This window comes from Mandrillus leucophaeus, unplaced genomic scaffold (assembly GCF_000951045.1).
Source record: "Mandrillus leucophaeus isolate KB7577 unplaced genomic scaffold, Mleu.le_1.0 Scaffold3, whole genome shotgun sequence".
NCBI lineage: Eukaryota > Metazoa > Chordata > Mammalia > Primates > Cercopithecidae > Mandrillus > Mandrillus leucophaeus.
This window is the reverse complement of record NW_012103142.1, coordinates 7,226,480-7,239,383: the sequence shown is the minus strand read 5'-3', so window position 1 is coordinate 7,239,383 and position 12,904 is coordinate 7,226,480.

Sequence of the window (12,904 nt, the reverse complement as noted above, 5' to 3'; positions counted from 1 at the left end):
GTCCTACTGTAAAACATTAGATGTAGTTTATAAATTATTTCAGACAGATTTATAAAGATTGTTAGTTCTAATGCTATTTGCATTTATGTAAACTAATATGTCTATTTGTTTGGCGCTACTCTGGATAAAGATACATGTTTTAACTATGTTCTTAGCTTAAAAGAGAATATTTATCACATTTAGTAGAGTATGTAAATCACCACTCTGCCTTCTATCGGCTTCAGTGTAACACAGAAATGAACTTTTGTATATTCCTTCTGAGGCATATTGTATATTCCAATATATATCCCATCTCACTTGATTTTTTATGATGTGACCGTTCCTCCTTTGAGCCTGCATAGGGGCTCCTGACTGCTTCAACCAACAGAGTATGGTGAAAAAGATGCTATGTGACTCCCCATCTAGATCAAAAGAGTTTCTGCCTTAGCATCTCTCGTTATCTGTCTGAAGATGCTAACTCTGAGAAACCAGCCCTAGGCCATGAGGAAGCTCCAATTAGCCAATGAGGAGAGTCCCCAAGATGGCGCCTTGATGGAGAGTTGCTCAGCACCCAGCTAATGGTCATCATCAATAGCCAGACATGTGAGTAAAGGAGCTTCCAATGAGTATTCCTATCCCCAGCTTCCAGTCTTCCAGCTGAGGCTCCTGACATTGTGACACAGAGACCAGCCTTGCCCACTCTGTTCTTTCTGAATTCCTTACCCAGAGAATCCATGAGCAAAATAAATGGTTGCTTTATGTACTGTTAGAGTACTTGATTATGCACCCACAGGACCTGGAATACCTTCCTTTTTTCTTCCCATCTTTTCTTTCCCAGCCCTCTAGGATTAGCACAGAATGGTTCTGAGGATATTGAAAAGATGTGACAATAAGGCTGGTGGAGGTATACTTTTTGACATTCTGGTTTAATTTTCCTTTCTGCTTCCTTTTTTCATAAACCAATAAGTAATTAAGAAAGAGGATTCTGGGGCGGGGCCAGGCCACTTGTGTCAGAATCCTGGTACGGCTTTTTACTAACTGTGTGACTATGAACAAGTTATTTAACCCTTTTGTGCCTCAACTTTCGCATTTGTAAAACAGGCATAATAGTAATATTGCTCGAAGAGGGTTTCTGGGAGGACTAAATTAATTTATAGATGTAAAGAGCTTAAAATAGGGCCTAGTGCATAGTAGGTGCTTATTAAAATATTAGCTATTATCATTTTAGCTTTAAAACACTTAATTTTTATGATTGGAACTTGCTACCCAAACATACTCCAATATAAAAATAGAAAATTTAAACACACACAATTCCAATACTCTATCAATTTATTTTATTTTCCATATTTTCTTCAAGACCCACCTATATACAAATATTATTTCAAAAATAATAATTTATTGCAAAGATACAGGAGGACAGAAATAATTACTTAGGGTTCACTCTACACGATGACCATCACTGTGAACCAGGCAACTACCCCAAGAGGTAGACATATCCTCATTTTAAAAATGAAGAAACTATCATTTCTTTGATCAACAGAATGTTACACAGATATCGAAATTATAAGTAAGGACATTAAGTAACTTTGTGTGTATAATATAATGTGAAGTAAAAAGAATAGGACATAGGACTCCAGATATTAGAATCATTAAAGACAGGCTAGGAAAAAACAAAACAAAACAAAACAAAAAACTATGCTTACTATATCCAATGAGCTAAAAAGGACAAGCTGAAAATTACAGCATGGAACTGGAAACCATAAAAAGTGACCTGCAATACTTGAAAATAAAGTTAATAAAAAATATTGAATTAACAAATGTAATAACCAAATCAAGACTTTAACACATAGAGTTAGTGATATCTGAAGAGAAAACTGGAGAATTGGCATATGGGTCAAACATATTAAAACTGAAGCATGGAGAAATAAATAACCAACTCAAAAAATACAGAAGCAAAGATTAGGGAATCACTAAGCTAAAGGGAAAAGTCAAGCTGGGAACTACTTAGGGCAAACCTGCCTCCATTCTATTCAAAGTCATTCCTCTGAGGCTCACCTGAGACAAACGCATATCTGATTGCTTCCTCTGCCCTATTGTTTATGTAAAAATGCAGATTCACTGAGCCAGACTAAATCACCTGTTCAGTGGAAGGCTGATCAAGGACTAAAAAGAATGCAACACTTTGGCCGCGCATTGGCTAGGCGCGGTGGCTCACGCCTGTAATCCCAGCACTTTGGAGGCCGAGACCGGTGGATCACGAGGTCAGGAGATCGAGACCATCCTGGCTAACACAGTGAAACCCCGTCTCTACTAAAAATACAAAAAATTAGCCAGGCATAGTGGCGGGCGCCTGTAGACCCAGCTACTCGGGAGGCTGAGGCAGAAGAATGGCCGGAACCCGGGAGGCGGAGCTTGCAGTGAGCCGAGATCCCACCACTGCACTCCAGTCTGGGCGACAGAGCGAGACTCCGTCTCAGAGAAAGAAAGAAGAATGCAACCTTTTGTCTCTTATCTACTCCTAACCTGGCAGTCCCCACTTCGAGTTGTCCCACCTTACTGGACTGGACCAATGTACATCTTATACATATTGATTGATGTCTCATGCCTCCCTAAAATGTATAAAAGCAAATTGCCCCGATCAGCTTGGGCACATGTCATCAGAGCTTCCTGAGGCTGTATCATGGGCGCATCCTTAACTTTGGCAAAATAAACTTTCTAAATTGAATGACACCTGTTTCAGATGTTTTGGGTTCACAACATCAACCCAAAATTTATGCTCTAATTCAAGGAGCATAATGAATTCCAAAGCAGGTAGATAAATGAAATTCTTATCTAGGTGCATTGGAGAGAAACTACAAAAAGTCAAAGAGAAAAATCCCAAAAGTAGCCAGATTAAAAAAAGACCACCTTCAAATGAGCCACAGTTGGACTAATAGCTGACTTCTCAATAGCAACAATGGAAGCTAGAAGCCAGAAGATCAGTATCTTCAGTGTGCTGAAAATAATAATAATAGTAACTAAGAATTCTTCACCAGGAAAAATATTCTTCAAGAATGACATTTTCTGTCAAACACTGAGGTAGTTCACCACTAAGAAATCACAGTGAAGGACGTTCTGAAGGTTGTTTCTAGGCAGAGGAAAATAATTCCAAATCTCAAATTAAACCATTGGACGGTCAAACTAAAGTCTTAATTTTTTTTTTTTTTTTTGAATCTGACTGGATTTTTTTTAAAAGGGAGAATTCTCACTATATATAATACCAGTTTTGTACATTTTGAATTCCATTCTTGATTTAATAAGCCTACATAGAAAGTGTTACTCATAGTAACACTCTATATAGTAATGTAACAAGATTAAAAGAAACTTAACCCAAAGTCGTGGTTAGGAAATAGAAGAGAGTGACAATAACTGCTTTTAGAACTGCTATGGCAGATGGTAAATTAACTTTTTGTCAGCTATAAAGCTACACATGTACAGCTGACCCTTGAACAACGTGGAGGTTGGGGACACTGACCACCCTTGCAGTCAAAACTCTGTACCGCATGTTCTCACTCATAGGTGGGAATTGAACAATGAGAACACTTGGACACAGGGTGGGGAATATCACACACTGGGGCCTGTCTTGGGGTGGGAGGAGCGGGAGGAATAACATTAGGAGATATACATAATATAATAACACATATTTTGTATGTTATACATATTATATACTGTGTCCTTACAATAGGGTAAGCTGAGAAAAGTAAATGTTCTTAAGAAAATCATAAGGAAGGGAAAACATATTTACATTCATTAAGTGGAAGTGCATCATCATTAAGGTCTTCACCCTTATCTTCATGTCAAGAAGGCTAAGGAGAAGGAAGGGGAAGGGTTAGTCTTGACATCTCATGGGTAGCAGAGACAGAAAAAAAAATCTCTGTATAAGTGGACCCACACAATTCAAACCCATGTTGATCTAGGGTCAACTGTATTTATGTCTCTAGACAATGGGGATTAGCTGTAGATGTAATGAAAAACTAACCAGCACAATGCAAAGAAATGGAATGTTTTCCATCATACATATTATCTTTTAATTTAGATTTCACAGAAGCCAAACTATTTGGAAGGACATACCAGATTCAAGGCTACAAATTTTGCTCGTCTTTTCGAATTCATCCTAGAATAATAAAAATATTACAGCACTTGGTAGTCCGTATTGTCCCAGCTAAACAGCACAAATGCTTGTGTTGATAAACTGTAAAGAATCAAATAGACAAAAGCATAATATTTGGGGACAGGAAGATACTCAGAGACACAAGAATTCCCTCTCTATTATGCCTGAGAAACTTGAACACATTCACTGACAAGGAGCTCACTGCTTTTTGCTCTTGTATTGGACATTCCCAGTTGTTTAAGACTTTTTAATTGGGCCCAAACTTTCTTCCTAAAACTGGCTCATATTTGTCCAGCTCTGTTCTTTCAATGGCAAAATATGACAAATGTACTCCCTCTTCTATATAAGAGACCACTAAACATTAAAAGGAAGCTATAATGTCTCCCTTTAGAATTTGTTCATATAGGCTAATCATGTCTCATACAATTAAGCCTTGCCCAGTCAGCCTGCATTTGGGCAGCCAGAGGATAAACAATCTGATTCAATGAGGAAGGAAATAGTGGTATGAGAAGTAGAAAAAGTCAAAGTGGAGAAGGGGAGATAGTTTTTGAGAAGATAAAGTGTGCCAACACATATTTTGTAACTTAAGTAAGATTTTCTGTACTTAGTGATTAGTTTTAAGATTTTGGGACTTCGCATGATGCATTGAAAGTAGGACAACTATTTGACCAGATTTGTAAAGGTACAAATCTGGAGCAGAAGTTCACCTAGAAACTTTCTGCTGATAAGATAATGGCATTCAATTCTGAGACATGCCTTGTAAAGGGACTATCAATCTATGTCCTTCGATGTTGAAATAGCACATTGATTACAGTGTGCTAAGTGATTCCAGTTAATCTAGCTAGCTAAAGATCTGGGTGTAAGAAATTACACTTGTGAGGTCTGGCCAACCCTCACAGTGTAACTACAAAATGCACCTATAGTCATGGAGCAAGGGATGCCAAGAAATATGTTAATTTAGGAATAAAGGTGAAACAGGGGTAGACTGTTATTCCATGTGAATACTCTCTGAGCATTGCAATGGATGTTTTATCAACTGCTAATAATCAGGGTTTGTTCATATTATTAGGGAAAGACTGGATTTTAATGGCTCTTCCTACTGCCAAGAAATTTGGCTCCTACAGCTCATAACCTGTGCCATCACTCCATGCATAAATCATAATATAGCAAATTGACAGAGGCTGCAGGTCCTGGGATAGCTAAGTGCTAGACAATTAGACAAGTGCTAGCTAAGTGAGGACAATTAAGATGTGACAGCATTTACACTCCATAATTCTGGATAGATTCATCTTACTAAAAGTATACATGACTGTCCATGGGAAACACGATTGGGAGATTGGGAGATGGATAAGTGTATTAGTCAGCTATTGCTGTGACAATGCCACATAACAAAACTTAGTGGCTCATAAACAACAGCATTTTATTTATCTATTTATTTATTTATTTTTTACTCACTGGTCGTTGGCTAGGGCAGCTCTGCTTCAGGACAAAGGTTGGCTGGTTTAGGTCCAGGCTGAAGATCAGGTGTGGGTTAGCTCCATGTGTTTCATTCTGGGCCTAAGCTGAGGGGATAGAAGCTAACTGGGTCATGCTTTTTTCATGATAATCACAGGAGCACAAAAGGACAACCAAACCATGTAAGCATACATAAAGCCTCTGTTCATGTCACTTCTACTACATTTCATTGACTAAGTCCATATTCAATAAAGAAGAGTTTAGGGGGAAGTAAACACCTCTCACCTCTCATTGTTCTGTGGAAGAACAATGCAATGCCACAAGGCAAAGGATATAGATGTATAATCCAATTGCAGGGGAGTAAAAAGTTGGAATGAATAATTTAGTCTTTCGGAGTACATGTTCTGTACTTTTTTGTAAAGGCTGGCCTAGATCATTGCATTTTTTTAAATTCAAGGATAAGATTTTAGGCTAACCCTGACTGAATCATATTATAAGTGAACCCATAAACCCTAATGAATCAACGACAGTGAGAAAGTCATCAATCATAAATCCAAGAAATTAAAAAATGCATCCAGCTCTGTGTGAAGGTTTCATTGAGTCCAGTGGTGATGCGGATGCCTCAGGCCTCAAACACAGTGGGCTTGGCAGAACAGCCATACTGCTGTTCAGGCTGATACGGGGCTAACAAATGCACTCAAGCATCTTGACATCGCCAGCAGCATCAAAAGGGATGTGCTGGTTGCCAGCAAAAGTGCCATTAAAAATAGAAATAAAACATACAAAATATAAAAGTTGGGATAAAATGTCAAAGTGTGTTTATGAGAAGACCTATCCATTTCTAAGTGATGTAATGGAAAATCCATCTTTGGTCTACCCAAATCAAGGACGTTTTATAAACTGGATAATGTGACAATTTGTGACAAATCCTAAACCCACTAACCAAAATCTCCTGCTTCTAGGAAAAGTGTAGCTGGAATTTCTAAATAAGTAAAATTATGACTTAAAGGTCCAGAGAGAGGCAATTGCTGATACATCTTTAAGTCTACAGATATGTGTGTGTGTAAATGAATTGATAAATACATAGATAAGCGCGCATACTTTGTGTTGATTTTGCCAACCAATACTTACTCAAAGCAAGGAGTAGATATTTTCAGCATTTAATATGTTTATTCTTTATTAACAGTCTTTGCAGTCAACCTATTTAATTAAAACTAAGCCTTTCTTCGGTTCAAATCTGTTCAGCCTTAAAGGGGATTCTCATTAGAGTTATAACCCTGACATAAGAAAATGGAACATCTTAAGGCTTACAATGGTTGAATTGGAAACAGGGCCTTCCAACATAAAGGAAAAATGTCTCTCAAAGGTGTTCAATTCAATTCAATGTACCTCACACCTTATACAAATATTAGTTCAAAAGGTGTAAGAATGCATTATAGAACTAAACGTGAGATTATTGATACAAAACTATAAAACTTTCAGAAGAAAATCTTCATGACCTTGGATTAGGCAGAATTTTTAGATACAACATCAAAAGCATGAGTCATAATAATAATACATTAAACTTCATCAAAACTTTTTAAAAACTTTTGTTCTATGAAAGATGCTATTTAAAAATAGAAAAAATTAAGCTACAGAATTGGAGAAAATGTTTGGAGATCATATATATATATTATATATATAATATATATATATAATGTATATATATATACACACAAACACACACAATATTTCAACAAAAAGCAAATCAACATCTCAATTTAAAAAGTGACCAAAATATTTGAATTTTATGAAATAAGATATACAGATGGCAAATAAACATACAAATAGATGCTCAACATCATTTGACACTAGGAAAATGAAAATTATAAGCACATAAGATACTGGTACTTATTAAATGGCTAAAACATTTCTCTTTTTTTTGAAATGGAGTCTGGTTCTGTCGCCCAGGCTGGAGTGCAGTGGCGCGATCTCCGCTCACTGCAAGCTCCGTCTCCCGGGAGTAGCTGGGACTACAGGTGCCCACCACCACGCCCAGCTAATTTTTTGTATTTTGAGTAGAGACGGGGTTTCACTGTGTTAGCCAGGATGGTCTCGATCGCCTGACCTCGTGATCTGTCCACCTTGGAGTCCCAAAGTGCAGGAATTACAGGTGTGAGCCACTGCACCCAGTCAAAAATTTCTTAAGTGTCAATACCAAGTGCTGACGAGGATAGAGAGCATCTGGAATTCTGAAATATTGCCAGTGGGAATGCAAAATGGTGTATTCATTTTGAAAAACAGGTTTGGGAGTTCTTATAAATGTAATCATACACTAACAATATGACCCAGAAATCCTACTCCTAGGCACTAACCCTAGATAAATGAAGGCTTACATCCTTAAGTGGTTGAACAGATAAACAAACAGTGGTACATCCAATCCATGGAATACTACTCAACAATACAAACGAACAAACCATTAATACATGCAAAATAATGAATGAATTGCAAATACATTACACGGAGCAAAGAAGTCAGACTCAGAGGTTACATATTGTATGATTCTATTTATATGACATTCTAGAAAAGGCAAAATTAGAGGGATCAAGAACAGATCAGTAGCTGTCAGGGGTCCAAAGTGAGGAGATGATTTGATGACAAATAAGCAACACGAGAGAATTTGGAGGTAGGAGGAGTGACAGAATTGTTCTGTATCCCAATAATGGTGATGGTTATATGGCTGTATACATTTGTCAAAATACATAGAACTGTATATTTCAAAAAAGTGAAGTAGACTGTAGGTGAATTTTATAATCAAGTTTAAAAATTCAACTCAACAAACATTTAACATTTGAGTGTTATATGCCAGGCACTCTACTAAAGGTAGGATAGAATACAAAAATGAGAAAGTCATGGATCCTGCCCCTAAGGGAACTTAAAACTGTCATAGAAAGGCATTAGGCTATACGAGAGAGTGGCACATTCTGAATGCTGTACTAGAAAGCAGTCTACATAAAGAGCTGCAAGAGAAGTACACACAGAGACTAGAGGGTTTAAAAGCAGACGAGATGGAGACATCACTTTATAAATGTGATGATAAATGGAAGCTTATGAGATTTAAGATGCACCTTAAAAACTGGCATGATTTAGTAGGCAGAGATTGGAGACGGGGGAGGAGAGAGGTCAGGGTAGAAGGAGGCCCACAGAAGGTGATGGGTGCTGGTGGTTAAGGAGGCTGTGTAGGGGCAGTGACGAGTGGTTTAGTTTGATTGGAGGGAAAGGGGAAAGTGTTGGAACTAATTTGTGGAGTGTCTTGAATGGCTTGGTAAGATGTTCTTAATTCAATGGAAAGTGGGAAACCATTAAAGCATTTTCAGTAGAGCTTGACTTTAAAAAAGAATTTTCCAAATTCCTTTGACCATAGGGCACTTAAAAATTATAATGTAAAGAAAGAACACCAACATGTTGCCTAGGAGAGTTAATCCCCAGCTGTCTGTCAAAACATCCTTGATTTAGCAATTGACCCACAGAGAAAACATTGTATAGTACAAATGCTTAATATATAAGAAAATGGAATATTATCAAAACTATACATTTACATTGTAAGACACACACAGACATGGTTCAGAGATCATCACATAGGTAAATAATATTAAAAGGATGATTGGTTGACAAATGTGATCTAAGCATCTGTCTGAAGATTGAACGTTATGTGCCCCTAGAGCAGATGAATCTTGTGTGGTTTACTGTGGCTCTATAGGATGTTATATTATTATCATTTAGAAGTATATCCTGTTACTTAGATAACCACATAAACTTAGAAGTACACAAGTATGCTTGGTAAACACATGTTTCTAATTTAGAAATTTAGAAGAAAAACATCAATAGTGCTGACCATAGAAGACACTGTTGCTCCTCTGCCCACATCTTCCCAGTCCACCCCGCAGATCATTGCAACTTTGGTGGCCATACCTATACATGCCAAACGCATCCTGCCTCCAGGATCTGCGCCTCTCTCTGCCCAGTGACTTTCTCTGAATGACAGGGCACACAGGATCAGTTGGAAGTGCTGGGGAGGTAGAATATTCCCACCTCTGAGAGCAGCCCTCCAGCAATGAAAAGCAGGAGTTGTTGAATAAATACCCTGCTTCTTGGCCCCTCGGGGAGCAATGCTGAGATGTGTGCTCTGTAACAGTCTTGTGGAGGGTCCTGTCGGGATTGAGCCCTACTTTCCCACCAGGACAATCCACCCATAAATGCACCTATCATTGGTTTTCCTCCTTTCCCTGTTTTCTTGGGACCATCTCCCAAATAAACTCCTAACACCCAAATCCTTATCTCAGTGTCTGTTTGGGGAGAATGCAATCTGAGACCAGGTTGGTTTTTTTTCCCCCACCGGCATGTTTTTACAAGTTCAACCATTATGTCATTTCTCATTAAGTAAGTATTTATCAAACACTTACTATGTGCAAGAATGGAATATGATGATGAGCAAGTGAAAAGTGATCTAGGCCTTCATTTGGCCTAGACTAGGACTAACCATGAAGTCCAAGGTACTAAGGGTACACGTAGCTAGCGTTCTGAATCTAGTCTGAGAGGGTCACGGGAGACTTCTCAAAGAGAGTGATGTTTCCGTTCTGCCTAAACAGCAAGCAAGGGCTTGGAAAAGAGGAGGCAGAAAAGTGTTACAAGCTGTGTAATTTAGGAAACATTCTTTTTGTATTTGGGGAAATAAAAATCATGGCAGAGGAGGAAGAGCAGACTGCCTTTGTCAAACATCTGAAAATCCATTTTAATACGAAATAAAAGAAGGTGAATAAGTATTTAATTGGTGATTTGTAAACGGTGCATTCTTTTTAAATTAAAAACAAATTGATCCCTAGAGTCATTAAATGCTTCCCAGACCTTCTGAAAGAAACTCACTCATTTAACAGAGGGCCACTGTGCTTCTATATCTATCACTCCCTCAGATCCTGTGTCTGTTGTCTTCCATGGATACAAATGTTAATGTACTCTATTTATCACCCTGGGAAATTTGTAACCTTTTTTTTTTTTTTTTGCCTGAAGAAAGAAGGTTCAGAAATGGAAACCGTGATTTAATTCTTTCTCTTGTTAAATGTCTACTCAATTTGTAGATTGTCTTTGTTTTCTTGGGTGAAACAGGAAGAGACAGTAATTTTCAGTGTGAAAATATGAACCTCAAATAAAAAATTTTAATTTGTAAAGGCTTTATTGAATCAGTTCCTTGCAATGAGTTCTGCATCCACTTATTCATTCAATACACATGCAGAAATCTCCCCAGTACCTCAACCTTGTTAGTCACTGGAAATACAAAGATAAACAGGGTTTAGTTGCTGCCCTTAAATAACCCGAAGAATGATGGGGAGACAGATACATATGGACAACATTGGCAGGGAAAGAAGTATTAATACAAAGGAACATATAAGATGTAGCTGCACAGAAGAGGGTCACTAACTTTGCTAGGGGAGATGGAAGGGATGGCTTTCCAGACCGGGTGACATTTGAGCTGGATCTTGGTTGCATTTTCCTGACAAACTGGGAGGCAGCACTGAGAACAGAAGAAATGGCCTTGACAAAAGCATGGAGACATGAAAAAACATGGCGTGCTTGGGAATTGCAGGAAATCTGTGGCTGGTGTACAGGGGCGGGGAAGAGGAGGTGGAAGACATGATAAGGGCTATGAAAGTGATGTAAAGACAGTTGGGGACCAGGTTATGAAGGACCTTTGGGCTTGATTCCATTTGTAACAGGGATTGGAGGTCTTCAAACAAGCATTGACGTGAACTGGTTTGCATTGTATAATCTCGTAGCTGTTGTAATAGACGGACTAAAGGGTAGGATGGAATTAGAGGCAGGAAAAGCAGTTGGGAGATCTTTGCTAGTTCTGGCAAAGAGACTAAGAGCCAAACTAAAGCAGGTAGTAAGTAGTGAGGATGAAGTTGACGGGAGGGAGGAAAAGGTTATTCAGGAGGCAGCATAGCCAGGACTTGGAAACTATTTGGATGTAGATATACTAGAGAGAGGAAGCGGCAAAGGGCAACTTTGAGATCAAGCCTAGGCAACTGGCTCTGTCATGATGTTAGTCCAAGATGTACACACAAAAGGTATCACTCTGGTGGTGCAAAGTTGAAACAGGTCTTATGGAGTAGGAGAGACAGAAACTAGACGGCAGGAAGTTGAAAAGTAAATGACAGATTAGGAAGTAGAGATTTGGATAGATTCGTTATTCAGTATGAATAAGGTGTCCTTGGATGTTGTGACAATAATAATGTGTCAGATAAGGCTCTCTGCTATGTGAGCCATTTTCTTTTATGTTTTAAGTTATTTGCTGGTAAGCATTTTTTCTAATTCTGAAATATGCAAAGAAGCACATTTAAGTAAACACCCTCAGGAGATAGGGCAACATGGGTAATTTAGTTAGAAGAGAGGCCTTCTAGAGCTATTTTTAACTCAGCCCATCCCTTGTTTCCTCGGGATGTTGGTGAAACATTCAGGTTGTTTATGAGGAGCCTGTGTATAAATACACAGTCATATTTTCCATTCAAAACTGGAGGCTTTACCAGCTTTCCCTCGATGCCATGGCACTGTCATTTGGTTCATATGTTATACTCTATAATCCGGCAAGAGCCTGGGCTGTAATTCCATATGGCTGGCCACCAGCTTCCAGCCCTAAATGACTTTGATGTTGTTCTTCAGGGGGAGCTCCAGGGGGTGCTGCAGGAAGAGATCAGATAAATTGGGAGAAAGGGGCCTCTGCCTCTTAGCCAGAGAGGTAAGAACCAGCAGGAGAGAGGACCAAGTATGATGGCGAAATCCTAGGGACCCAAGTGCTGGTGACGTTTTATGAATTCCGCTCCGTTATATGTGGAAAGATGGTTATGCTAACGAAATTATGCTTTAAATTAGCTGAACATATTCTCAGAAGAAAAATTTTTGCTAAAATTATATATTACAGATTTTGTGGTACTCTTGCTCTGCGATTTAACAGTATGTTGTTATTATTTGGCATTTAATGAGCACCAGAAATTGCTTTGTGTATTCTCCACTTGGTTCAGAAACAATGAAATAAATTACCTTCTTAGACTGCCCGGTATTAAAGGATCCTTCTGGTACTGACCACCCATAGACTGATAGGCAGGGGATTTCTGATGAAAGTTTCCTCTGCAGAAAATATGTTTTTCTTTCTCTTCTTTTGACTACTACCCATAAAATCCTCAATCAGGGACACCCAGGAATCATGCAGTGCCCAAAGTTCTACCCAATATCGCCAAATATAAAGGGGCAGTTTACATAAGTTGATTCTTTTTTTTTTTTTTTTTT